The sequence below is a fragment of the Amphiura filiformis genome, chromosome 19, assembly GCF_039555335.1.
Source record: "Amphiura filiformis chromosome 19, Afil_fr2py, whole genome shotgun sequence".
Taxonomy (NCBI): Eukaryota; Metazoa; Echinodermata; class Ophiuroidea; order Amphilepidida; family Amphiuridae; genus Amphiura; species Amphiura filiformis.
In genome coordinates this window covers 53442722-53468620 of record NC_092646.1, presented here as the reverse complement: position 1 = coordinate 53468620, position 25899 = coordinate 53442722, and positions in this window count along the sequence as shown.

The window sequence follows — 25899 nt, the reverse complement described above, 5'->3', positions numbered from 1 at the left end:
GTTTTTTGGGCCTTTCTGTGGACTTGTAAGGAAAAAGAGAAGCATGTTATAGCTTAAATAAAAGTTTGAGACCTATACACGAACTTGATCCAAAAAATTGCATAATCCAATTTTTGAAAAAAGTAGGCCCTCGGATTGAGAAAATGACCAGAAACGGGTTTTCAGTGTAAAAACAGGTCGAAAAAGGTCATGGTGTTGTTTAAACGCCTATATCTTGAAATCTAATCGGAAGACTACCCGTACATTAAAACATATATTAAATTTGCATCGATTTGCAATCGATTGGTGGTATATTTATGTTCAATTTGTTGCCGAAAAGGTCTCAAATCGGGCAAAGAAGAGACGTGTTTTCACGTGTATTTCAATGGGACGCGCTATTGGTGGTGTGCGCCCTTATAAGGCATAGTAGGCTTAATTGGCCCGAAGTAGGCTTTTTACAGTAATCACGTCAAAAACAGGACGGATATGTGAAAAATTCCGATTTTGTGATCTGAATTAAGACTTTAAAAGCCACTTAATGATTTAAAAGTGTTTTATAGTGAAAATGTAATTTAAATTTCTTAATTGATATTGTTAAAGTTCATTAAAGTGATGAAAAGTGAGCAAATTCGGCGTTTTGAGAGTTTTCATTAATTTAATATCATGATTAAATTTTAGCACGTGTCCTTAAAACGACTCAAATGTCAGTTTTTTCGGGGGGGCAAATGATACTTAATATAAAAATATGAATGTGTAGAAAATGTATAAACTTACTTTTATTACGTTTAAAGAAATAAAAATGCAAATATACCATTCAAAAGACGCTGATGCGAGTAGCATTTTTTAATAATATGACTAAGACTGCTAGAATGGTCAAAATCACAAAAACTGTATATTTTCTGCATTGGACACATGACTTCAAACGTAATTTTTTTTAAATCTATTTATCCTAGAGCAATAAAATTTGACAATTTAACCCAAAATTGAATAAAGTTTGCAAATCTATAACGAAAAGAATCGACTTTACATATGTGCATTATAAGGGCGCACACCTCTAAATCACTCCGCGCACGATGTAATGTGGATGAGTTCCGGTAAAAACGAAAACTTTTTAGAGGTATTTTGGGCCTTTCTGTGGACTTGTAAGGAAAAAGAGAAGCATGTTATAGCTTAAATAAAAGTTTGAGACCTATACACGAACTTGATCCAAAAAAATTGCATAATCCAATTTTTGAAAAAAGTAGGCCCTCGGATTGAGAAAATGACCAGAAACGGGTTTTCAGTGTAAAAACAGGTCGAAAAAGGTCATGGTGTTGTTTAAACGCCTATATCTTGAAATCTAATCGGAAGACTACCCGTACATTAAAACATATATTAAATTTGCATCGATTTGCAATCGATTGGTGGTATATTTATGTTCAATTTGTTGCCGAAAAGGTCTCAAATCGGGCAAAGAAGAGACGTGTTTTCACGTGTATTTCAATGGGACGCGCTATTGGTGGTGTGCGCCCTTATAAGGCATAGTAGGCTTAATTGGCCCGAAGTAGGCTTTTTTACAGTAATCACGTCAAAAACAGGACGGATATGTGAAAAATTCCGATTTTGTGATCTGAATTAAGACTTTAAAAGCCACTTAATGATTTAAAAGTGTTTTATAGTGAAAATGTAATTTAAATTTCTTAATTGATATTGTTAAAGTTCATTAAAGTGATGAAAAAGTGAGCAAATTCGGCGTTTTGAGAGTTTTCATTAATTTAATATCATGATTAAATTTTAGCACGTGTCCTTAAAACGACTCAAATGTCAGTTTTTTCGGGGGGGGGGGGCAAATGATACTTAATATAAAAATATGAATGTGTAGAAAATGTATAAACTTACTTTTATTACGTTTAAAGAAATAAAATGCAAATATACCATTCAAAAGACGCTGATGCGAGTAGCATTTTTGAAGAAAATGACCAAGACTGCTAGAATGGTCAAAATCACAAAAATTGTATATTTTCTGCATTGGACACATGACTTCAAACGTAATTTTTCTAAATCTATTTATCCTAGAGCAATAAAATTTGACAATTTAACCCAAAATTGAATAAAGTTTGCAAATCTATAACGAAAAGAATCGACTTTACATATGTGCATTATAAGGGCGCACACCTCTAAATCACTCCGCGCACGATGTAATGTGGATGAGTTCCGGTAAAAACGAAAACTTTTTTGAGGTATTTTGGGCCTTTCTGTGGACTTGTAAGGAAAAAGAAGCATGTTATAGCTTAAATAAAAGTTTGAGACCTATACACGAACAAAGATCCAAAAAAAATTGCATAAACCAATATTTGAAAAAAGTAGGCCCTCGGATTGAGAAAATGACCAGAAACGGGTTTTCAGTGTAAAAACAGGTCGAAAAAGGTCATGGTGTTGTTTAAACGCCTATATCTTGAAATCTAATCGGAAGACTACCCGTACATTAAAACATATATTAAATTTGCATCGATTTGCAATCGATTGGTGGTATATTTATGTTCAATTTGTTGCCGAAAAGGTCTCAAATCGGGCAAAGAAGAGACGTGTTTTCACGTGTATTTCAATGGGACGCGCTATTGGTGGTGTGCGCCCTTATAAGGCATAGTAGGCTTAATTGGCCCGAAGTAGGCTTTTTACAGTAATCACGTCAAAAACAGGACGGATATGTGAAAAATTCCGATTTTGTGATCTGAATTAAGACTTTAAAAGCCACTTAATGATTTAAAAGTGTTTTATAGTGAAAATGTAATTTAAATTTCTTAATTGATATTGTTAAAGTTCATTAAAGTGATGAAAAGTGAGCAAATTCGGCGTTTTGAGAGTTTTCATTAATTTAATATCATGATTAAATTTTAGCACGTGTCCTTAAAACGACTCAAATGTCAGTTTTTTCGGGGGGGGGGGGGCAAAATGATACTTAATATAAAATATGAATGTGTAGAAAATGTATAAACTTACTTTTATTACGTTTAAAGAAATAAAAATGCAAATATACCATTCAAAAGACGCTGATGCGAGTAGCATTTTGAAGAAAATGACCAAGACTGCTAGAATGGTCAAAATCACAAAACTGTATATTTTCTGCATTGGACACATGACTTCAAACGTAATTTTTTTTTTTTCTATTTATCCTAGAGCAATAAATTTGACAATTTAACCCAAAATTGAATAAAGTTTGCAAATCTATAACGAAAAGAATCGACTTTACATATGTGCATTATAAGGGCGCACACCTCTAAATCACTCCGCGCACGATGTAATGTGGATGAGTTCCGGTAAAACGAAAACTTTTTGAGGTATTTTGGGCCTTTCTGTGGACTTGTAAGGAAAAAGAGAAGCATGTTATAGCTTAAATAAAAGTTTGAGACCTATACACGAACTTGGATCCAAAAAAAAAAAAATTGCATAATCCAATTTTTGAAAAAAGTAGGCCCTCGGATTGAGAAAATGACCAGAAACGGGTTTTCAGTGTAAAAACAGGTCGAAAAAGGTCATGGTGTTGTTTAAACGCCTATATCTTGAAATCTAATCGGAAGACTACCCGTACATTAAAACATATATTAAATTTGCATCGATTTGCAATCGATTGGTGGTATATTTATGTTCAATTTGTTGCCGAAAAGGTCTCAAATCGGGCAAAGAAGAGACGTGTTTTCACGTGTATTTCAATGGGACGCGCTATTGGTGGTGTGCGCCCTTATAAGGCATAGTAGGCTTAATTGGCCCGAGTAGGCTTTTTACAGTAATCACGTCAAAAACAGGACGGATATGTGAAAAATTCCGATTTTGTGATCTGAATTAAGACTTTAAAAGCCACTTAATGATTTAAAAGTGTTTTATAGTGAAAATGTAATTTAAATTTCTTAATTGATATTGTTAAAGTTCATTAAAGTGATGAAAAAGTGAGCAAATTCGGCGTTTTGAGAGTTTTCATTAATTTAATATCATGATTAAATTTTAGCACGTGTCCTTAAAACGACTCAAATGTCAGTTTTTTCGGGGGCAAATGATACTTAATATAAAAATATGAATGTGTAGAAAATGTATAAACTTACTTTTATTACGTTTAAAGAAATAAAATGCAAATATACCATTCAAAAGACGCTGATGCGAGTAGCATTTTGAAGAAAATGACCAAGACTGCTAGAATGGTCAAAATCACAAAACTGTATATTTTCTGCATTGGACACATGACTTCAAACGTAATTTTTTCTAAATCTATTTATCCTAGAGCAATAAAATTTGACAATTTAACCCAAAATTGAATAAAGTTTGCAAATCTATAACGAAAAGAATCGACTTTACATATGTGCATTATAAGGGCGCACACCTCTAAATCACTCCGCGCACGATGTAATGTGGATGAGTTCCGGTAAAAACGAAAACTTTTTGAGGTATTTTGGGCCTTTCTGTGGACTTGTAAGGAAAAAGAGAAGCATGTTATAGCTTAAATAAAAGTTTGAGACCTATACACGAACTTGATCCAAAAAAATTGCATAATCCAATTTTTGAAAAAAGTAGGCCCTCGGATTGAGAAAATGACCAGAAACGGGTTTTCAGTGTAAAAAACAGGTCGAAAAAGGTCATGGTGTTGTTTAAACGCCTATATCTTGAAATCTAATCGGAAGACTACCCGTACATTAAAACATATATTAAATTTGCATCGATTTGCAATCGATTGGTGGTATATTTATGTTCAATTTGTTGCCGAAAAGGTCTCAAATCGGGCAAAGAAGAGACGTGTTTTCACGTGTATTTCAATGGGACGCGCTATTGGTGGTGTGCGCCCTTATAAGGCATAGTAGGCTTAATTGGCCCGAAGTAGGCTTTTTACAGTAATCACGTCAAAAACAGGACGGATATGTGAAAAATTCCGATTTTGTGATCTGAATTAAGACTTTAAAAGCCACTTAATGATTTAAAAGTGTTTTATAGTGAAAATGTAATTTAAATTTCTTAATTGATATTGTTAAAGTTCATTAAAGTGATGAAAATGTGAGCAAATTCGTCGTTTTGAGAGTTTTCATTAATTTAATATCATGATTAAATTTTAGCACGTGTCCTTAAAACGACTCAAATGTCAGTTTTTTCGGGGGCAAAATGATACTTAATATAAAAATATGAATGTGTAGAAAATGTATAAACTTACTTTTATTACGTTTAAAGAAATAAAAATGCAAATATACCATTCAAAAGACGCTGATGCGAGTAGCATTTTTGAAGAAAATGACCAAGACTGCTAGAATGGTCAAAATCACAAAAACTGTATATTTTCTGCATTGGACACATGACTTCAAACGTAATTTTTTCTAAATCTATTTATCCTAGAGCAATAAAATTTGACAATTTAACCCAAAATTGAATAAAGTTTGCAAATCTATAACGAAAAGAATCGACTTTACATATGTGCATTATAAGGGCGCACACCTCTAAATCACTCCGCGCACGATGTAATGTGGATGAGTTCCGGTAAAAACGAAAACTTTTTGAGGTATTTTGGGCCTTTCTGTGGACTTGTAAGGAAAAAGAGAAGCATGTTATAGCTTAAATAAAAGTTTGAGACCTATACACGAACTTGAATACAAAAAAAATTGCATAATCCAATTTTTGAAAAAAGTAGGCCCTCGGATTGAGAAAATGACCAGAAACGGGTTTTCAGTGTAAAAACAGGTCGAAAAAGGTCATGGTGTTGTTTAAACGCCTATATCTTGAAATCTAATCGGAAGACTACCCGTACATTAAAACATATATTAAATTTGCATCGATTTGCAATCGATTGGTGGTATATTTATGTTCAATTTGTTGCCGAAAAGGTCTCAAATCGGGCAAAGAAGAGACGTGTTTTCACGTGTATTTCAATGGGACGCGCTATTGGTGGTGTGCGCCCTTATAAGGCATAGTAGGCTTAATTGGCCCGAAGTAGGCTTTTTACAGTAATCACGTCAAAAACAGGACGGATATGTGAAAAATTCCGATTTTGTGATCTGAATTAAGACTTTAAAAGCCACTTAATGATTTAAAAGTGTTTTATAGTGAAAATGTAATTTAAATTTCTTAATTGATATTGTTAAAGTTCATTAAAGTGATGAAAAAAAGTGAGCAAATTCGGCGTTTTGAGAGTTTTCATTAATTTAATATCATGATTAAATTTTAGCACGTGTCCTTAAAACGACTCAAATGTCAGTTTTTTCGGGGGGGGGGGGCAAAATGATACTTAATATAAAAATATGAATGTGTAGAAAATGTATAAACTTACTTTTATTACGTTTAAAGAAATAAAAATGCAAATATATCATTCAAAAGACGCTGATGCGAGTAGCATTTTGAAGAAAATGACCAAGACTGCTAGAATGGTCAAAATCACAAAAACTGTATATTTTCTGCATTGGACACATGACTTCAAACGTAATTTTTTCTAAATCTATTTATCCTAGAGCAATAAAATTTGACAATTTAACCCAAAATTGAATAAAGTTTGCAAATCTATAACGAAAAGAATCGACTTTACATATGTGCATTATAAGGGCGCACACCTCTAAATCACTCCGCGCACGCACGATGTAATGTGGATGAGTTCCGGTAAAAACGAAAACTTTTTGAGGTATTTTGGGCCTTTCTGTGGACTTGTAAGGAAAAAGAGAAGCATGTTATAGCTTAAATAAAAGTTTGAGACCTATACACGAACTTGATCCAAAAAAATTGCATAATCCAATTTTTGAAAAAAGTAGGCCCTCGGATTGAGAAAATGACCAGAAACGGGTTTTCAGTGTAAAAACAGGTCGAAAAAGGTCATGGTGTTGTTTAAACGCCTATATCTTGAAATCTAATCGGAAGACTACCCGTACATTAAAACATATATTAAATTTGCATCGATTTGCAATCGATTGGTGGTATATTTATGTTCAATTTGTTGCCGAAAAGGTCTCAAATCGGGCAAAGAAGAGACGTGTTTTCACGTGTATTTCAATGGGACGCGCTATTGGTGGTGTGCGCCCTTATAAGGCATAGTAGGCTTAATTGGCCCGAAGTAGGCTTTTTACAGTAATCACGTCAAAACAGGACGGATATGTGAAAAATTCCGATTTTGTGATCTGAATTAAGACTTTAAAAGCCACTTAATGATTTAAAAGTGTTTTATAGTGAAAATGTAATTTAAATTTCTTAATTGATATTGTTAAAGTTCATTAAAGTGATGAAAAAGTGAGCAAATTCGGCGTTTTGAGAGTTTTCATTAATTTAATATCATGATTAAATTTTAGCACGTGTCCTTAAAACGACTCAAATGTCAGTTTTTTCGGGGGCAAAATGATACTTAATATAAAAATATGAATGTGTAGAAAATGTATAAACTTACTTTTATTACGTTTAAAGAAATAAAAATGCAAATATACCATTCAAAAGTCTCTGATGCGAGTAGCGGCTTCCAACGAAAATCACCAAGACTGCTAGAATGGTCAAATCACAAAAACTGAATATTTTCTGCATTGGACACATGACTTCAAACGTAATTTTTTCTAAATCTATTTATCCTAGAGCAATAAAATTTGACAATTTAACCCAAAATTGAATAAAGTTTGCAAATCTATAACGAAAAGAATCGACTTTACATATGTGCATTATAAGGGCGCACACCTCTAAATCACTCCGCGCACGATGTAATGTGGATGAGTTCCGGTAAAAACGAAAACTTTTTTGAGGTATTTTGGGCCTTTCTGTGGACTTGTAAGGAAAAAGAGAAGCATGTTATAGCTTAAATAAAAGTTTGAGACCTATACACGAACTTGGATCCAAAAAATTGCATAATCCAATTTTTGAAAAAAGTAGGCCCTCGGATTGAGAAAATGACCAGAAACGGGTTTTCAGTGTAAAAACAGGTCGAAAAAGGTCATGGTGTTGTTTAAACGCCTATATCTTGAAATCTAATCGGAAGACTACCCGTACATTAAAACATATATTAAATTTGCATCGATTTGCAATCGATTGGTGGTATATTTATGTTCAATTTGTTGCCGAAAAGGTCTCAAATCGGGCAAAGAAGAGACGTGTTTTCACGTGTATTTCAATGGGACGCGCTATTGGTGGTGTGCGCCCTTATAAGGCATAGTAGGCTTAATTGGCCCGAAGTAGGCTTTTTACAGTAATCACGTCAAAAACAGGACGGATATGTGAAAAATTCCGATTTTGTGATCTGAATTAAGACTTTAAAAGCCACTTAATGATTTAAAAGTGTTTTATAGTGAAAATGTAATTTAAATTTCTTAATTGATATTGTTAAAGTTCATTAAAGTGATGAAAAGTGAGCAAATTCGGCGTTTTGAGAGTTTTCATTAATTTAATATCATGATTAAATTTTAGCACGTGTCCTTAAAACGACTCAAATGTCAGTTTTTTCGGGGGCAAAATGATACTTAATATAAAAAATATGAATGTGTAGAAAATGTATAAACTTACTTTTATTACGTTTAAAGAAATAAAATGCAAATATACCATTCAAAAGACGCTGATGCGAGTAGCATTTTGAAGAAAATGACCAAGACTGCTAGAATGGTCAAAATCACAAAAACTGTATATTTTCTGCATTGGACACATGACTTCAAACGTAATTTTTCTAAATCTATTTATCCTAGAGCAATAAAATTTGACAATTTAACCCAAAATTGAATAAAGTTTGCAAATCTATAACGAAAAGAATCGACTTTACATATGTGCATTATAAGGGCGCACACCTCTAAATCACTCCGCGCACGATGTAATGTGGATGAGTTCCGGTAAAACGAAAACTTTTTTGAGGTATTTTGGGCCTTTCTGTGGACTTGTAAGGAAAAAGAGAAGCATGTTATAGCTTAAATAAAAGTTTGAGACCTATACACGAACTTGGATCCAAAAAAATTGCATAATCCAATTTTTGAAAAAAGTAGGCCCTCGGATTGAGAAAATGACCAGAAACGGGTTTTCAGTGTAAAAACAGGTCGAAAAAGGTCATGGTGTTGTTTAAACGCCTATATCTTGAAATCTAATCGGAAGACTACCCGTACATTAAAACATATATTAAATTTGCATCGATTTGCAATCGATTGGTGGTATATTTATGTTCAATTTGTTGCCGAAAAGGTCTCAAATCGGGCAAAGAAGAGACGTGTTTTCACGTGTATTTCAATGGGACGCGCTATTGGTGGTGTGCGCCCTTATAAGGCATAGTAGGCTTAATTGGCCCGAAGTAGGCTTTTTACAGTAATCACGTCAAAAACAGGACGGATATGTGAAAAATTCCGATTTTGTGATCTGAATTAAGACTTTAAAAGCCACTTAATGATTTAAAAGTGTTTTATAGTGAAAATGTAATTTAAATTTCTTAATTGATATTGTTAAAGTTCATTAAAGTGATGAAAAAGTGAGCAAATTCGGCGTTTTGAGAGTTTTCATTAATTTAATATCATGATTAAATTTTAGCACGTGTCCTTAAAACGACTCAAATGTCAGTTTTTTCGGGGGGCAAAATGATACTTAATATAAAAATATGAATGTGTAGAAAATGTATAAACTTACTTTTATTACGTTTAAAGAAATAAAAATGCAAATATACCATTCAAAAGACGCTGATGCGAGTAGCATTTTGAAGAAAATAACCAAGACTGCTAGAATGGTCAAAATCACAAAACTGTATATTTTCTGCATTGGACACATGACTTCAAACGTAATTTTTTTAAATCTATTTATCCTAGAGCAATAAAATTTGACAATTTAACCCAAAATTGAATAAAGTTTGCAAATCTATAACGAAAAGAATCGACTTTACATATGTGCATTATAAGGGCGCACACCTCTAAATCACTCCGCGCACGATGTAATGTGGATGAGTTCCGGTAAAACGAAAACTTTTTGAGGTATTTTGGGCCTTTCTGTGGACTTGTAAGGAAAAAGAGAAGCATGTTATAGCTTAAATAAAAGTTTGAGACCTATACACGAACTTGGATCCAAAAAAAATTGCATAATCCAATTTTTGAAAAAAGTAGGCCCTCGGATTGAGAAAATGACCAGAAACGGGTTTTCAGTGTAAAAACAGGTCGAAAAAGGTCATGGTGTTGTTTAAACGCCTATATCTTGAAATCTAATCGGAAGACTACCCGTACATTAAAACATATATTAAATTTGCATCGATTTGCAATCGATTGGTGGTATATTTATGTTCAATTTGTTGCCGAAAAGGTCTCAAATCGGGCAAAGAAGAGACGTGTTTTCACGTGTATTTCAATGGGACGCGCTATTGGTGGTGTGCGCCCTTATAAGGCATAGTAGGCTTAATTGGCCCGAAGTAGGCTTTTTACAGTAATCACGTCAAAAACAGGACGGATATGTGAAAAATTCCGATTTTGTGATCTGAATTAAGACTTTAAAAGCCACTTAATGATTTAAAAGTGTTTTATAGTGAAAATGTAATTTAAATTTCTTAATTGATATTGTTAAAGTTCATTAAAGTGATGAAAAAGTGAGCAAATTCGGCGTTTTGAGAGTTTTCATTAATTTAATATCATGATTAAATTTTAGCACGTGTCCTTAAAACGACTCAAATGTCAGTTTTTTTCGGGGGGGGGGGGAAATGATACTTAATATAAAAAATATGAATGTGTAGAAAATGTATAAACTTACTTTTATTACGTTTAAAGAAATAAAAATGCAAATATACCATTCAAAAGACGCTGATGCGAGTAGCATTTTTGAAGAAAATGACCAAGACTGCTAGAATGGTCAAAATCACAAAAACTGTATATTTTCTGCATTGGACACATGACTTCAAACGTAATTTTCTCTAAATCTATTTATCCTAGAGCAATAAAATTTGACAATTTAACCCAAAATTGAATAAAGTTTGCAAATCTATAACGAAAAGAATCGACTTTACATATGTGCATTATAAGGGCGCACACCTCTAAATCACTCCGCGCACGATGTAATGTGGATGAGTTCCGTAAAAACGAAAACTTTTTGAGGTATTTTGGGCCTTTCTGTGGACTTGTAAGGAAAAGAGAAGCATGTTATAGCTTAAATAAAAGTTTGAGACCTATACACGAACTTGGATCCAAAAAAATTGCATAATCCAATTTTTGAAAAAAAGTAGGCCCTCGGATTGAGAAAATGACCAGAAACGGGTTTTCAGTGTAAAAACAGGTCGAAAAAGGTCATGGTGTTGTTTAAACGCCTATATCTTGAAATCTAATCGGAAGACTACCCGTACATTAAAACATATATTAAATTTGCATCGATTTGCAATCGATTGGTGGTATATTTATGTTCAATTTGTTGCCGAAAAGGTCTCAAATCGGGCAAAGAAGAGACGTGTTTTCACGTGTATTTCAATGGGACGCGCTATTGGTGGTGTGCGCCCTTATAAGGCATAGTAGGCTTAATTGGCCCGAAGTAGGCTTTTTACAGTAATCACGTCAAAAACAGGACGGATATGTGAAAAATTCCGATTTTGTGATCTGAATTAAGACTTTAAAAGCCACTTAATGATTTAAAAGTGTTTTATAGTGAAAATGTAATTTAAATTTCTTAATTGATATTGTTAAAGTTCATTAAAGTGATGAAAAAGTGAGCAAATTCGGCGTTTTGAGAGTTTTCATTAATTTAATATCATGATTAAATTTTAGCACGTGTCCTTAAAACGACTCAAATGTCAGTTTTTTCTGGGGGGGGGCAAAATGATACTTAATATAAAAATATGAATGTGTAGAAAATGTATAAACTTACTTTTATTACGTTTAAAGAAATAAAATGCAAATATACCATTCAAAAGACGCTTTGCGAGTAGCATTTTGAAGAAAATGAAAGACTGCTAGAATGGTCAAAATCACAAAAACTGTATATTTTCTGCATTGGACATGACTTCAAACGTAATTTTTTCTAAATCTATTTATCCTAGAGCAATAAAATTTGACAATTTAACCCAAAATTGAATAAAGTTTGCAAATCTATAACGAAAAGAATCGACTTTACATATGTGCATAAAGGCAAGTAGGCGTATTTTACAGTAATCATTCAAAAACAGGACGGATATGTGAAAAATTCCGATTTTGTGATCTGAATTAAGACTTTAAAAGCACTTAATGATTTAAAAGTGTTTTATAGTTAAAATGTAATTTAAATTTCTAATTGATATTGTTAAAGTTCATTAAAGTGATGAAAAAGTGAGCAAATTCGGCGTTTTGAGAGTTTTCATTAATTTAATATCATGATTAAATTTTAGCACGTGTCCTTAAAACGACTCAAATGTCAGTTTTTTCGGGGGGGGGGGCAAAATGATACTTAATATAAAAAATATGAATGTGTAGAAAATGTATAAACTTACTTTTATTACGTTTAAAGAAATAAAATGCAAATATACCATTCAAAAGACGCTGATGCGAGTAGCATTTTGAAGAAAATGACCAAGACTGCTAGAATGGTCAAAATCACAAAAACTGTATATTTTCTGCATTGGACACATGACTTCAAACGTAATTTTTCTAAATCTATTTATCCTAGAGCAATAAAATTTGACAATTTAACCCAAAATTGAATAAAGTTTGCAAATCTATAACGAAAAGAATCGACTTTACATATGTGCATTATAAGGGCGCACACCTCTAAATCACTCCGCGCACGATGTAATGTGGATGAGTTCCGGTAAAAACGAAAACTTTTTTGAGTTATTTTGGGACTTTCTGTGGACTTGTAAGGAAAAAGAGAAGAATGTTATAGCTTAAATAAAAGTTTGAGACCTATACACGAACTTGGATCCAAAAAAATTGCATAATCCAATTTTGAAAAAAGTAGGCCCTCGGATTGAGAAAATGACCAGAAACGGGTTTTCAGTGTAAAAAAAAAAAAAAAAAGGTCATGGTGTTGTTTAAACGCCTATATCTTGAAATCTAATCGGAAGACTACCCGTACATTAAAACATATATTAAATTTGCATCGATTTGCAATCGATTGGTGGTATATTTATGTTCAATTTGTTGCCGAAAAGGTCTCAAATCGGGCAAAGAAGAGACGTGTTTTCACGTGTATTTCAATGGGACGCGCTATTGGTGGTGTGCGCCCTTATAAGGCATAGTAGGCTTAATTGGCCCGAAGTAGGCTTTTTACAGTAATCACGTCAAAAACAGGACGGATATGTGAAAAATTCCGATTTTGTGATCTGAATTAAGACTTTAAAAGCCACTTAATGATTTAAAAGTGTTTTATAGTGAAAATGTAATTTAAATTTCTTAATTGATATTGTTAAAGTTCATTAAAGTGATGAAAAAGTGAGCAAATTCGGCGTTTTGAGAGTTTTCATTAATTTAATATCATGATTAAATTTTAGCACGTGTCCTTAAAACGACTCAAATGTCAGTTTTTTCGGGGGGGGGGGGGCAAAATGATACTTAATATAAAAATATGAATGTGTAGAAAATGTATAAACTTACTTTTATTACGTTTAAAGAAATAAAAATGCAAATATACCATTCAAAAGACGCTGATGCGAGTAGCATTTTTGAAGAAAATGACCAAGACTGCTAGAATGGTCAAAATCACAAAAACGTATATTTTCTGCATTGGACACATGACTTCAAACGTAATTTTTCTAAATCTATTTATCCTAGAGCAATAAAATTTGACAATTTAACCCAAAATTGAATAAAGTTTGCAAATCTATAACGAAAAGAATCGACTTTACATATGTGCATTATAAGGGCGCACACCTCTAAATCACTCCGCGCACGATGTAATGTGGATGAGTTCCGGTAAAAACGAAAACTTTTTGAGGTATTTTGGGCCTTTCTGTGGACTTGTAAGGAAAAAGAGAAGCATGTTATAGCTTAAATAAAAGTTTGAGACCTATACACGAACTTGGATCAAAAAAAAATTGCATAATACAATTTTTGAAAAAAGTAGGCAATCGGATTGAGAAAATGACCAGAAACGGGTTTTCAGTGTAAAAACAGGTCGAAAAAGGTCATGGTGTTGTTTAAACGCCTATATCTTGAAATCTAATCGGAAGACTACCCGTACATTAAAACATATATTAAATTTGCATCGATTTGCAATCGATTGGTGGTATATTTATGTTCAATTTGTTGCCGAAAAGGTCTCAAATCGGGCAAAGAAGAGACGTGTTTTCACGTGTATTTCAATGGGACGCGCTATTGGTGGTGTGCGCCCTTATAAGGCATAGTAGGCTTAATTGGCCCGAAGTAGGCTTTTTACAGTAATCACGTCAAAAACAGGACGGATATGTGAAAAATTCCGATTTTGTGATCTGAATTAAGACTTTAAAAGCCACTTAATGATTTAAAAGTGTTTTATAGTGAAAATGTAATTTAAATTTCTTAATTGATATTGTTAAAGTTCATTAAAGTGATGAAAAAGTGAGCAAATTCGGCGTTTTGAGAGTTTTCATTAATTTAATATCATGATTAAATTTTAGCACGTGTCCTTAAAACGACTCAAATGTCAGTTTTTTCGGGGGCAAAATGATACTTAATATAAAAATATGAATGTGTAGAAAATGTATAAACTTACTTTTATTACGTTTAAAGAAATAAAATGCAAATATACCATTCAAAAGACGCTGATGCGAGTAGCATTTTTGAAGAAAATAACTAAGACCCCTAGAATGGTATAAATCACAAAAACTGTATATTTTCTGCATTGGACACATGACTTCAAACGTAATTTTTCTAAATCTATTTATCCTAGAGCAATAAAATTTGACAATTTAACCCAAAATTGAATAAAGTTTGCAAATCTATAACGAAAAGAATCGACTTTACATATGTGCATTATAAGGGCGCACACCTCTAAATCACTCCGCGCACGATGTAATGTGGATGAGTTCCGGTAAAAACGAAAACTTTTTTGAGGTATTTTGGGCCTTTCTGTGGACTTGTAAGGAAAAAGAGAAGCATGTTATAGCTTAAATAAAAGTTTGAGACCTATACACGAACTTGGATCCAAAAAAAATTGCATAATCCAATTTTTGAAAAAAGTAGGCCCTCGGATTGAGAAAATGACCAGAAACGGGTTTTCAGTGTAAAAACAGGTCGAAAAAGGTCATGGTGTTGTTTAAACGCCTATATCTTGAAATCTAATCGGAAGACTACCCGTACATTAAAACATATATTAAATTTGCATCGATTTGCAATCGATTGGTGGTATATTTATGTTCAATTTGTTGCCGAAAAGGTCTCAAATCGGGCAAAGAAGAGACGTGTTTTCACGTGTATTTCAATGGGACGCGCTATTGGTGGTGTGCGCCCTTATAAGGCATAGTAGGCTTAATTGGCCCGAAGTAGGCTTTTTACAGTAATCACGTCAAAACAGGACGGATATGTGAAAAATTCCGATTTTGTGATCTGAATTAAGACTTTAAAAGCCACTTAATGATTTAAAAGTGTTTTATAGTGAAAATGTAATTTAAATTTCTTAATTGATATTGTTAAAGTTCATTAAAGTGATGAAAAAGTGAGCAAATTCGGCGTTTTGAGAGTTTTCATTAATTTAATATCATGATTAAATTTTAGCACGTGTCCTTAAAACGACTCAAATGTCAGTTTTTTCGGGGGCAAAATGATACTTAATATAAAAATATGAATGTGTAGAAAATGTATAAACTTACTTTTATTACGTTTAAAGAAATAAAATGCAAATATACCATTCAAAAGACGCTGATGCGAGTAGCATTTTGAAGAAAATGACCAAGACTGCTAGAATGGTCAAAATCACAAAAACTGTATATTTTCTGCATTGGACACATGACTTCAAACGTAATTTTTCTAAATCTATTTATCCTAGAGCAATAAAATTTGACAATTTAACCCAAAATTGAATAAAGTTTGCAAATCTATAACGAAAAGAATCGACTTTACATATGTGCATTATAAGGGCGCACACCTCTAAATCACTCCGCGCACGATGTAATGTGGATGAGTTCCGGTAAAAACGAAAACTTTTTGAGGTATTTTGGGCCTTTCTGTGGACTTGTAAGGAAAAAAGAAGCATGTTATAGCTTAAATAAAAGTTTGAGACCTATACACGAACTTGGATCCAAAAAAAATTGCATAATCCAATTTTTGAAAAAAGTAGGCCCTCGGATTGAGAAAATGACCAGAAACGGGTTTTCAGTGTAAAAACAGGTCGAAAAAGGTCATGGTGTTGTTTAAACGCCTATATCTTGAAATCTAATCGGAAGACTACCCGTACATTAAAACATATATTAAATTTGCATCGATTTGCAATCGATTGGTGGTATATTTATGTTCAATTTGTTGCCGAAAAGGTCTCAAATCGGGCAAAGAAGAGACGTGTTTTCACGTGTATTTCAATGGGACGCGCTATTGGTGGTGTGCGCCCTTATAAGGCATAGTAGGCTTAATTGGCCCGAAGTAGGCTTTTTACAGTAATCACGTCAAAAACAGGACGGATATGTGAAAATTTCCGATTTTGTGATCTGAATTAAGACTTTAAAAGCCACTTAATGATTTAAAAGTGTTTTATAGTGAAAATGTAATTTAAATTTCTTAATTGATATTGTTAAAGTTCATTAAAGTGATGAAAAAGTGAGCAAATTCGGCGTTTTGAGAGTTTTCATTAATTTAATATCATGATTAAATTTTAGCACGTGTCCTTAAAACGACTCAAATGTCAGTTTTTTTCGGGGGGCAAAATGATACTTAATATAAAAATATGAATGTGTAGAAAATGTATAAACTTACTTTTATTACGTTTAAAGAAATAAAATGCAAATATACCATTCAAAAGACGCTGATGCGAGTAGCATTTTTGAAGAAAATGACCAAGACTGCTAGAATGGTCAAAATCACAAAAACTGTATATTTTCTGCATTGGACACATGACTTCAAACGTAATTTTTTCTAAATCTATTTATCCTAGAGCAATAAAATTTGACAATTTAACCCAAAATTGAATAAAGTTTGCAAATCTATAACGAAAAGAATCGACTTTACATATGTGCATTATAAGGGCGCACACCTCTAAATCACTCCGCGCACGATGTAATGTGGATGAGTTCCGTAAAAACGAAAACTTTTTGAGGTATTTTGGGCCTTTCTGTGGACATGTAAGGAAAAAGAGAAGCATGATATAGTTTAAATAAAAGTTTGAGACCTATACACGAACTTGATCCAAAAAAAATTGCATAATCCAATTATTGAAAAAGTAGGCCCTCGGATTGAGAAAATGACCAGAAACGGGTTTTCAGTGTAAAAACAGGTCGAAAAAGGTCATGGTGTTGTTTAAACGCCTATATCTTGAAATCTAATCGGAAGACTACCCGTACATTAAAACATATATTAAATTTGCATCGATTTGCAATCGATTGGTGGTATATTTATGTTCAATTTGTTGCCGAAAAGGTCTCAAATCGGGCAAAGAAGAGACGTGTTTTCACGTGTATTTCAATGGGACGCGCTATTGGTGGTGTGCGCCCTTATAAGGCATAGTAGGCTTAATTGGCCCGAAGTAGGCTTTTTACAGTAATCACGTCAAAAACAGGACGGATATGTGAAAATTCCGATTTTGTGATCTGAATTAAGACTTTAAAAGCCACTTAATGATTTAAAAGTGTTTTATAGTGAAAATGTAATTTAAATTTCTTAATTGATATTGTTAAAGTTCATTAAAGTGATGAAAAAGTGAGCAAATTCGGCGTTTTGAGAGTTTTCATTAATTTAATATCATGATTAAATTTTAGCACGTGTCCTTAAAACGACTCAAATGTCAGTTTTTTCGGGGGGGGGGGGCAAAATGATACTTAATATAAAAATATGAATGTGTAGAAAATGTATAAACTTACTTTTATTACGTTTAAAGAAATAAAAATGCAAATATACCATTCAAAAGACGCTGATGCGAGGAACATTTTTGAAGAAAATGACCAAGACTGCTAGAATGTTCAAAATCATAAAAACTGTATATTTTCTGCATTGGACACATGACTTCAAACGTAATTTTTCTAAATCTATTTATCCTAGAGCAATAAAATTTGACAATTTAACCCAAAATTGAATAAAGTTTGCAAATCTATAACGAAAAGAATCGACTTTACATATGTGCATTATAAGGGCGCACACCTCTAAATCACTCCGCGCACGATGTAATGTGGATGAGTTCCGTAAAAACGAAAACTTTTTGAGGTATTTTGGGCCTTTCTGTGGACTTGTAAGGAAAAAGAGAAGCATGTTATAGCTTAAATAAAAGTTTGAGACCTATACACGAACTTGGATCCAAAAAAAATTGCATAATCCAATTTTTGAAAAAAGTAGGCCCTCGGATTGAGAAAATGACCAGAAACGGGTTTTCAGTGTAAAACAGGTCGAAAAAGGTCATGGTGTTGTTTAAACGCCTATATCTTGAAATCTAATCGGAAGACTACCCGTACATTAAAACATATATTAAATTTGCATCGATTTGCAATCGATTGGTGGTATATTTATGTTCAATTTGTTGCCGAAAAGGTCTCAAATCGGGCAAAGAAGAGACGTGTTTTCACGTGTATTTCAATGGGACGCGCTATTGGTGGTGTGCGCCCTTATAAGGCATAGTAGGCTTAATTGGCCCGAAGTAGGCTTTTTACAGTAATCACGTCAAAAACAGGACGGATATGTGAAAAATTCCGATTTTGTGATCTGAATTAAGACTTTAAAAGCCACTTAATGATTTAAAAGTGTTTTATAGTGAAAATGTAATTTAAATTTCTTAATTGATATTGTTAAAGTTCATTAAAGTGATGAAAAAGTGAGCAAATTCGGCGTTTTGAGAGTTTTCATTAATTTAATATCATGATTAAATTTTAGCACGTGTCCTTAAAACGACTCAAATGTCAGTTTTTTCGGGGGGGGGGGCAAAATGATACTTAATATAAAAATATGAATGTGTAGAAAATGTATAAACTTACTTTTATTACGTTTAAAGAAATAAAATGCAAATATACCATTCAAAAGACGCTGATGCGAGTAGCATTTTGAAGAAAATGACCAAGACTGCTAGAATGGTCAAAATCACAAAAACTGTATATTTTCTGCATTGGACACATGACTTCAAACGTAATTTTTTTTTATTCTATTTATCCTAGAGCAATAAAATTTGACAATTTAACCCAAAATTGAATAAAGTTTGCAAATCTATAACGAAAAGAATCGACTTTACATATGTGCATTATAAGGGCGCACACCTCTAAATCACTCCGCGCACGATGTAATGTGGATGAGTTCCGTAAAACGAAAACTTTTTGAGGTATTTTGGGCCTTTCTGTGGACTTGTAAGGAGGAAAAAGAAAGCATGTTATAGCTTAAATAAAAGTTTGAGACCTATACACGAACTTGGATCCAAAAAAATTGCATAATCCAATTTTTGAAAAAAGTAGGCCCTCGGATTGAGAAAATGACCAGAAACGGGTTTTCAGTGTAAAAACAGGTCGAAAAAGGTCATGGTGTTGTTTAAACGCCTATATCTTGAAATCTAATCGGAAGACTACCCGTACATTAAAACATATATTAAATTTGCATCGATTTGCAATCGATTGGTGGTATATTTATGTTCAATTTGTTGCCGAAAAGGTCTCAAATCGGGCAAAGAAGAGACGTGTTTTCACGTGTATTTCAATGGGACGCGCTATTGGTGGTGTGCGCCCTTATAAGGCATAGTAGGCTTAATTGGCCCGAAGTAGGCTTTTTACAGTAATCACGTCAAAAACAGGACGGATATGTGAAAAATTCCGATTTTGTGATCTGAATTAAGACTTTAAAAGCCACTTAATGATTTAAAAGTGTTTTATAGTGAAAATGTAATTTAAATTTCTTAATTGATATTGTTAAAGTTCATTAAAGTGATGAAAAAGTGAGCAAATTCGGCGTTTTGAGAGTTTTCATTAATTTAATATCATGATTAAATTTTAGCACGTGTCCTTAAAACGACTCAAATGTCAGTTTTTTCGGGGGCAAAATGATACTTAATATAAAAATATGAATGTGTAGAAAATGTATAAACTTACTTTTATTACGTTTAAAGAAATAAAAATACAAATATACCATTCAAAAGACGCTGATGCGAGTAGCATTTTTGAAGAAAATGACCAAGACTGCTAGAATGGTCAAAATCACAAAACTGTATATTTTCTGCATTGGACACATGACTTCAAACGTAATTTTTTTTTTTTTATTTATCCTAGAGCAATAAAATTTGACAATTTAACCCAAAATTGAATAAAGTTTGCAAATCTATAACGAAAAGAATCGACTTTACATATGTGCATTATAAGGGCGCACACCTCTAAATCACTCCGCGCACGATGTAATGTGGATGAGTTCCGTAAAACGAAAACTTTTTGAGGTATTTTGGGCCTTTCTGTGGACTTGTAAGGAAAAAGAGAAGCATGTTATAGCTTAAATAAAAGTTTGAGACCTATACACGAACTTGATCCAAAAAAATTGCATAATCCAATTTTTGAAAAAAGTAGGCCCTCGGATTGAGAAAATGACCAGAAACGGGTTTTCAGTGTAAAAACAGGTCGAAAAAGGTCATGGTGTTGTTTAAACGCCTATATCTTGAAATCTAATCGGAAGACTACCCGTACATTAAAACATATATTAAATTTGCATCGATTTGCAATCGATTGGTGGTATATTTATGTTCAATTTGTTGCCGAAAAGGTCTCAAATCGGGCAAAGAAGAGACGTGTTTTCACGTGTATTTCAATGGGACGCGCTATTGGTGGTGTGCGCCCTTATAAGGCATAGTAGGCTTAATTGGCCCGAAGTAGGCTTTTTACAGTAATCACGTCAAAAACAGGACGGATATGTGAAAAATTCCGATTTTGTGATCTGAATTAAGACTTTAAAAGCCACTTAATGATTTAAAAGTGTTTTATAGTGAAAATGTAATTTAAATTTCTTAATTGATATTGTTAAAGTTCATTAAAGTGATGAAAAAGTGAGCAAATTCGGCGTTTTGAGAGTTTTCATTAATTTAATATCATGATTAAATTTTAGCACGTGTCCTTAAAACGACTCAAATGTCAGTTTTTTCGGGGGCAAAATGATACTTAATATAAAAATATGAATGTGTAGAAAATGTATAAACTTACTTTTATTACGTTTAAAGAAATAAAAATGCAAATATACCATTCAAAAGACGCTGATGCGAGTAGCATTTTGAAGAAAATGACCAAGACTGCTAGAATGGTCAAAATCACAAAAACTGTATATTTTCTGCATTGGACACATGACTTCAAACGTAATTTTTCTAAATCTATTTATCCTAGAGCAATAAAATTTGATAATTTAACCCAAAATTGAATAAAGTTTGCAAATCTATAACGAAACGAATCGACTTTACATATGTGCATTATAAGGGCGCACACCTCTAAATCACTCCGCGCACGATGTAATGTGGATGAGTTCCGTAAAAACGAAAACTTTTTGAGGTATTTTGGGCCTTTCTGTGGACTTGTAAGGAAAAAGAGAGCATGCTATAGCTTAAATAAAAGTTTGAGACCTATACACGAACTTGGTTCCAAAAAAAATTGCATAATCCAATTTTTGAAAAAAGTAGGCCCTCGGATTGAGAAAATGACCAGAAACGGGTTTTCAGTGTAAAAACAGGTCGAAAAAGGTCATGGTGTTGTTTAAACGCCTATATCTTGAAATCTAATCGGAAGACTACCCGTACATTAAAACATATATTAAATTTGCATCGATTTGCAATCGATTGGTGGTATATTTATGTTCAATTTGTTGCCGAAAAGGTCTCAAATCGGGCAAAGAAGAGACGTGTTTTCACGTGTATTTCAATGGGACGCGCTATTGGTGGTGTGCGCCCTTATAAGGCATAGTAGGCTTAATTGGCCCGAAGTAGGCTTTTTACAGTAATCACGTCAAAAACAGGACGGATATGTGAAAAATTCCGATTTTGTGATCTGAATTAAGACTTTAAAAGCCACTTAATGATTTAAAAGTGTTTTATAGTGAAAATGTAATTTAAATTTCTTAATTGATATTGTTAAAGTTCATTAAAGTGATGAAAAAGTGAGCAAATTCGGCGTTTTGAGAGTTTTCATTAATTTAATATCATGATTAAATTTTAGCACGTGTCCTTAAAACGACTCAAATGTCAGTTTTTTCGGGGCAAAATGATACTTAATATAAAAATATGAATGTGTAGAAAATGTATAAACTTACTTTTATTACGTTTAAAGAAATAAAATGCAAATATACCATTCAAAAGACGCTGATGCGAGTAGCATTTTTGAAGAAAATGACCAAGACTGCTAGAATGGTCAAAATCACAAAACTGTATATTTTCTGCATTGGACACATGACTTCAAACGTAATTTTTCTAAATCTATTTATCCTAGAGCAATAAAATTTGACAATTTAACCCAAAATTGAATAAAGTTTGCAAATCTATAACGAAAAGAATCGACTTTACATATGTGCATTATAAGGGCGCACACCTCTAAATCACTCCGCGCACGATGTAATGTGGATGAGTTCCGTAAAACGAAAACTTTTTGAGGTATTTTGGGCCTTTCTGTGGACTTGTAAGGAAAAAGAGAAGCATGTTATAGCTTAAATAAAAGTTTGAGACCTATACACGAACTTGGATCCAAAAAAATTGCATAATCCAATTTTTGAAAAAAGTAGGCCCTCGGATTGAGAAAATGACCAGAAACGGGTTTTCAGTGTAAAAACAGGTCGAAAAAGGTCATGGTGTTGTTTAAACGCCTATATCTTGAAATCTAATCGGAAGACTACCCGTACATTAAAACATATATTAAATTTGCATCGATTTGCAATCGATTGGTGGTATATTTATGTTCAATTTGTTGCCGAAAAGGTCTCAAATCGGGCAAAGAAGAGACGTGTTTTCACGTGTATTTCAATGGGACGCGCTATTGGTGGTGTGCGCCCTTATAAGGCATAGTAGGCTTAATTGGCCCGAAGTAGGCTTTTTACAGTAATCACGTCAAAAACAGGACGGATATGTGAAAATTCCGATTTTGTGATCTGAATTAAGACTTTAAAAGCCACTTAATGATTTAAAAGTGTTTTATAGTGAAAATGTAATTTAAATTTCTTAATTGATATTGTTAAAGTTCATTAAAGTGATGAAAAAGTGAGCAAATTCGGCGTTTTGAGAGTTTTCATTAATTTAATATCATGATTAAATTTTAGCACGTGTCCTTAAAACGACTCAAATGTCAGTTTTTTCGGGGGCAAAATGATACTTAATATAAAAATATGAATGTGTAGAAAATGTATAAACTTACTTTTATTACGTTTAAAGAAATAAAAATGCAAATATACCATTCAAAAGACGCTGATGCGAGTAGCATTTTGAAGAAAATGACCAAGACTGCTAGAATGGTCAAAATCACAAAAACTGTATATTTTCTGCATTGGACACATGACTTCAAACGTAATTTTTTCTAAATCTATTTATCCTAGAGCAATAAAATTTGACAATTTAACCCAAAATTGAATAAAGTTTGCAAATCTATAACGAAAAGAATCGACTTTACATATGTGCATTATAAGGGCGCACACCTCTAAATCACTCCGCGCACGATGTAATGTGGATGAGTTCCGGTAAAAACGAAAACTTTTTTGAGGTATTTTGGGCCTTTCTGTGGACTTGTAAGGAAAAAGAGAAGCATGTTATAGCTTAAATAAAAGTTTGAGACCTATACACGAACTTGGATCCAAAAAAAAATTGCATAATCCAATTTTTGAAAAAAGTAGGCCCTCGGATTGAGAAAATGACCAGAAACGGGTTTTCAGTGTAAAAACAGGTCGAAAAAGGTCATGGTGTTGTTTAAACGCCTATATCTTGAAATCTAATCGGAAGACTACCCGTACATTAAAACATATATTAAATTTGCATCGATTTGCAATCGATTGGTGGTATATTTATGTTCAATTTGTTGCCGAAAAGGTCTCAAATCGGGCAAAGAAGAGACGTGTTTTCACGTGTATTTCAATGGGACGCGCTATTGGTGGTGTGCGCCCTTATAAGGCATAGTAGGCTTAATTGGCCCGAAGTAGGCTTTTTACAGTAATCACGTCAAAAACAGGACGGATATGTGAAAAATTCCGATTTTGTGATCTGAATTAAGACTTTAAAAGCCACTTAATGATTTAAAAGTGTTTTATAGTGAAAATGTAATTTAAATTTCTTAATTGATATTGTTAAAGTTCATTAAAGTGATGAAAAAGTGAGCAAATTCGGCGTTTTGAGAGTTTTCATTAATTTAATATCATGATTAAATTTTAGCACGTGTCCTTAAAACGACTCAAATGTCAGTTTTTTCGGGGGCAAAATGATACTTAATATAAAAATATGAATGTGTAGAAAATGTATAAACTTACTTTTATTACGTTTAAAGAAATAAAAATGCAAATATACCATTCAAAAGACGCTGATGCGAGTACCATTTTGAAGAAAATGACCAAGACTGCTAGAATGGTCAAAATCACAAAAACCTGTATATTTTCTGCATTGGACACATGACTTCAAACGTATTTTTTTTTATATCTATTTATCCTAGAGCAATAAAATTTGACAATTTAACCCAAAATTGAATAAAGTTTGCAAATCTATAACGAAAAGAATCGACTTTACATATGTGCATTATAAGGGCGCACACCTCTAAATCACTCCGCGCACGATGTAATGTGGATGAGTTCCGTAAAAACGAAAACTTTTTGAGGTATTTTGGGCCTTTCTGTGGACTTGTAAGGAAAAAGAGAAGCATGTTATAGCTTAAATAAAAGTTTGAGACCTATACACGAACTTGGATCCAAAAAAAATTGCATAAAAAAAAAAAAAAAAAAAGTAGGCCCTCGGATTGAGAAAATGACCAGAAACGGGTTTTCAGTGTAAAAACAGGTCGAAAAAGGTCATGGTGTTGTTTAAACGCCTATATCTTGAAATCTAATCGGAAGACTACCCGTACATTAAAACATATATTAAATTTGCATCGATTTGCAATCGATTGGTGGTATATTTATGTTCAATTTGTTGCCGAAAAGGTCTCAAATCGGGCAAAGAAGAGACGTGTTTTCACGTGTATTTCAATGGGACGCGCTATTGGTGGTGTGCGCCCTTATAAGGCATAGTAGGCTTAATTGGCCCGAAGTAGGCTTTTTACAGTAATCACGTCAAAAACAGGACGGATATGTGAAAAATTCCGATTTTGTGATCTGAATTAAGACTTTAAAAGCCACTTAATGATTTAAAAGTGTTTTATAGTGAAAATGTAATTTAAATTTCTTAATTGATATTGTTAAAGTTCATTAAAGTGATGAAAAAGTGAGCAAATTCGGCGTTTTGAGAGTTTTCATTAATTTAATATCATGATTAAATTTTAGCACGTGTCCTTAAAACGACTCAAATGTCAGTTTTTTCGGGGGCAAAATGATACTTAATATAAAAATATGAATGTGTAGAAAATGTATAAACTTACTTTTATTACGTTTAAAGAAATAAAAATGCAAATATACCATTCAAAAGACGCTGATGCGAGTAGCATTTTTGAAGAAAATGACCAAGACTGCTAGAATGGTCAAAATCACAAAAACTGTATATTTTCTGCATTGGACACATGACTTCAAACGTAATTTTTTTTTTTTTATTTTATCCTAGAGCAATAAAATTTGACAATTTAACCCAAAATTGAATAAAGTTTGCAAATCTATAACGAAAAGAATCGACTTTACATATGTGCATTATAAGGGCGCACACCTCTAAATCACTCCGCGCACGATGTAATGTGGATGAGTTCCGTAAAAACGAAAACTTTTTGAGGTATTTTGGGCCTTTCTGTGGACTTGTAAGGAAAAAGAGAAGCATGTTATAGCT